Source organism: Tupaia chinensis, unplaced genomic scaffold (genome assembly GCF_000334495.1).
Source record: "Tupaia chinensis unplaced genomic scaffold, TupChi_1.0 Scaffold000355_1, whole genome shotgun sequence".
In the NCBI taxonomy this organism is placed as follows: Eukaryota; Metazoa; Chordata; class Mammalia; order Scandentia; family Tupaiidae; genus Tupaia; species Tupaia belangeri.
Genome location: NW_006159850.1, coordinates 3,050,458 through 3,054,614, shown reverse-complemented (window position 1 = coordinate 3,054,614; position 4,157 = coordinate 3,050,458). Strand labels below are relative to the sequence as shown.

At 59.7% G+C, this 4,157-nt stretch overlaps 1 protein-coding gene across 1 annotated transcript in view; it reads right to left on the bottom strand.

Moving 5' to 3' along the window:
• The window catches only part of CLMB (calcimembrin), a gene marked incomplete at its 5' end in the record, with an annotated part of 14,000 nt that overhangs the window by 1,619 nt on the left and 8,224 nt on the right, over window positions 1–4,157 (bottom strand).

Here is a 4,157-nt window from a genome sequence, read left to right as displayed (position 1 = left end):
GGCCCCCCGCCACTGCGAGGCTGGCCTGGCGGGTCCCTGCGTCTCCCTGGGCCGGCATGCTGTCTGGTACACCATGGCGGGGGCTCAGGGCAGGGGTAGGAGGCTTCGAACTGAGGCTGAGTGGGGAGGACCAGACTGAAGCCAAGAGACCCTCGCGCCCACGAGTGACCCTCTCACCCCTGAGCAGGTCTCAGCCCATGAGCTCGCTGAACTGCCTAAGGGACTAAACAGGTCTGGAACTGCCTTGCCGAGAGGAGAGAGCACCAGCTTCGAGTCCAGATCGGAATTCTGGTCACTAGGACTGTGGGTGGCTCCCCTCCCCTCCTTGGTCCCAGTTTCCGCTTCTGAGAAAGGTAAGGCTTTGTACAAGAGCACCAGGTGCATTCTAACTTAGCCTGCCCACGTTCTAGAAGATTCCCAAGGTAGAGGGAAAGGGTGTGGGCCATTGTTAGCCCCGAGACTGGCCGGCAAGCAGAACCCCCACATCAGACGACTTGAGCCCCGAGAGTGGCCAGCTGGACCCCACCTGTTGGAATAACGATGTCTGGAATATTCTGAGCACCACCTGCTCTCCCGACTTCACTCACGGACTTCTAGAACACTCGGCCCCAGGCGCAGCTCACCTGTGTCTGCTGAGTGGTTTGCCCAGACCGTGGGCCCCGCGAGGAGTTCTGCTATGTACCTTGCTCTGAACCCAGTGCCCACCAAATACTGAAGGCTGGGCAGGTGCCTCGATTTACCCTAGGTGACACTGAGGCCCAGAGAGAAAGGTTGCTTGCTCCAAGGCAGAGACCACTGTGCAGTTTGCGGGGCTCAGTGGGAAGTTCAAAGCTGAGGCTCCATATTCAAAACACTAAGAGCCTTCAGCTCTGCGAGGGTCTTCTGCCAGTGGACCTGGTGGCCACGTGCCCTCGGAGCTGGCCCTGCTGTGAGCAGGACTGGGGCCTGCGCCGGGAAGGGCGAGGAGCTGGGTGTGACAGCGGGTCTCCCGGCAGTGGGGTAACAGCACCATCTCTGTCCCACGAAGGACATGTCTGATGGGAAGCTGGGTGATTTGACCTTTCTGGAAAGAGTCTTTGTGATGGAGCTGAGCTAAGGATCTCGAGGAGAGATGCCCCTGGAATAGGCTGGTGTCCTTAGAGGCCAGGAGGGCAGAGGGCAGGGGAGGAAAAGCCACGTGGCCATAGAGACGGACGAGTATGCAGCCACAGCCGGGCGTCTGCAGTCCCCGGAGGTTGAAAGCGGCAGGGAGGGTGCTCCGCAGCAGCTCTGAGGGGTGGGGCCTGCCCCTGACTGCAGGCTGCGGCCTCCAGGGCTGCCCCTCCGGTGAAACGCCTGGATTGGGATGCTTCGTGGCTGGCTGCAGGGCGCTTAGCGCAGCTCCCAGCATGGGTGTGGAGGTTTAGTCAGAGCCTGTGGGTAACGATCCTGCCTTTGAATGCAGAAATAAAACATTTCCCTCTGGAGCAGAGAACCTGTGGGTTTAGCAGCCCACGCTGACCCACATCCTCTGGTCCCAGCGCGGCCCTGCAAATAGCACTGCGCACTGGGCCTGGCTTCCCTGTCTCCCGGGGCTCCTAGTAGTGCCCCGAGGCAGAGGCGTTGGCACGGAGACAGAGGAGTAGATTCATGCAGGACTCACAGAGCAGGGCCTTGCCCAGGCTAAGCTCCCGCTGAGCTACCCATTGGTCCTTACCATCTGACTCAGTCTTTCCGATTTCCAGAAGTTTATCCACCCCCCAATTAAAAACATCAGAAAGCAAAGATGTTCAACGTGGTATTAGCTACATATGCAACAAGTCTGCGACAGCCCAAACTAACTCCTGGCAGAATCCAGTGCAATCACTCAGGAGCTGTGGAGATAAAACGCAGCCTCAGGGACCAGCAGATGGCGTGATGGCTACGTCGCTGGACTCCCATATAGTTGATGGTGGTTCAAGTCCCAGATCTGGCGGCTTAAAACTCACACCGGCTGCATGTGTGTGCATGCCCCAAATCCCGAGAGAACAGGGAAGAAGGGACTGCGTCGTGGCCATCTCCTGGAGGGGGAGAGGTGATTTCTCACTTTCTGTCCCTCTGTCTCTCCAGCGAGCACAAGTGCCTTACAGCAAAATTCTCTTTAAAAAAATTAAAAAATTGGAAAAAAAAAAAAGTGCCGAACACTAACTAGAAAATACATAAAAGGCAGCTACAGTGTGCACAAAGCCGCACGTGGGGCAGCCCGGGAGAGAAGGCGACACAGAGAGCCGAACTGCCACAGGGCCGGCGGACTGTTGTGATGCGCTTGAATGTGACATGCCCCTTAAGGAGAAACATGCTGGAGGCCGGCCTCCGCGGTGGGGGGCCTAGGTCACCTGGGTCCAGGGCAGAGCACAGGTGTGGCGGCCCTCCCTCCCCACCACGCCCGCGTCACACCTGAGCCTCTGCTGAGGCCGGTGCAAAGGGGTGGGCCGGGCCTCGCAGCAGGCCGGAAGTTGCAGGAGCCATCTCCGGCTAGAAGCTGCACGCCCCCTGTGAGCACTCAGCCCTGGAAGGCTGCCCTTCTAAAAGCTCCCAGCCCCAGGAGGCCTAAGCTGCCCGGGAGGGCAATTGTTGGGGGAGGCAGGGTGGGACCCGAGAAGACCTCATTTCCCTCAGGTCCCTGGGGAACCCCCAGCCTTGGGCGGAAGGAGAGGGGTCCTGCAGACACCTCCAGGGGCCTGGTCCCTTCACCAAAGATGTCCTGACACAACAGCTTACGAGCTGGACGCAGACCTGTGTCCATCGGGGAGTGAGGGGGCACACAAAAAGGCTCTATCCACAGCAGAGTATTACACAGCCATGAAGAGGAACAGAGCACAGACAGGCTCTCAGTGTGGTGAACCCAAGGACGGGTGGAGCAGAAAGCTGTGCAACCCCACTCACGCGAGGTCTCAGCGTGCGACAGACAGGAGTGAGGACGCGGATGTTGGGCCCGGGCGGGGAGAACGAGGCGTTAGTGCTTGATGGGGTCAGAGCTTTTGTTGGGGATGGCAAACTCGTCCTGAACTCGGTTGGAAGACACCTCACGGCAATGTGAACGCAGTTACCGTCACTGCGTGCCACAGTTAAGAGCAAGCTACCTTCCAGCATATTCTGTCATTCGGGAAAGTGAGTGTCCTGAACACTTTGCTCTGTGCCCGCGGGAGTCCCTAAGCTTCAAGGGCTCAGGCCTGTACCCCGAGGCTGCTCCAGGGTAGAACTCTACCCCTCGTGATGCTCATCTGACAAAGTCCCAGTCCTCTGGGCTCAGCCTGGAGTCTCAGAGGAGCCCTGGGTCACCAGGGCTGTCTGTGCACCTGCACCACCCCGCCCCGCCTTGCAGACAGCACCACAATTCTGCCTTTGCGCCAGGGCGCCAGGGTACGGAGGAGCTGTCCGTCAAAGTGCCCCGCCTTCTCCTGGCTGAGGGGCGGGAGAGATGGAATCTAGCATCAGGTGCTCTCCTGAAACTGGTTCCGCCAGCCCCAGGAAGCTGCAGGGCCTTCCTGGAGCTCAAAGCATGGGTGAGCAGCCTGAAGAGCTTTTCCCATTTCTCCCTCCTGTCAGGATTCTGGGCATGCATGTATACACGCCAGGTGTGTTTTTCAAGACACCAGGTCCAGGACTCGAACCTCACATTGAGTCAGTGAGATCCAGCCGCCTTAGCCACCAGGCCACAGGCGGCCCTCTCCTCCCTGTCTAATGAAGTGACTGAACAGTGGCAGACACCTGAGTCCTTCGCGTGGAGAGCTCTCCAGATGGGGGTCAAAAGCTGTGTTGGAATTCGATGAGGGGAACAAACCATAGCCACAGCCGTCGCGGTATGACAGCATGCTGCCGGGGCTGCGCGTGGCGCACCGGAGAGCCTGGGCTGGTCCCGCCATGACCCATTTTCCTGGTAAGGAGGCTGAGGCCCTGGTGCAGGTCACAGGGGCAGAGGCGAGGCCAGTGCCCACGCACGGGCTGTCGGATGCCCAGGCCTGGTTCCCGGCTCATGCGCGCCGCCTGTCCGAGCTGAGTGACCTGGCCTGGCGGGGCTGCCAGGTCAGCGGGCAGGCTGCGACACAGTGCTCCCAGCTCTGAGTGTCCAGGGCCTGGCTCAGGCAGTACAGGGGCCAGACCAGCCTGGAGAAGGCAGCAGAGCGGGCGAGAGGGGA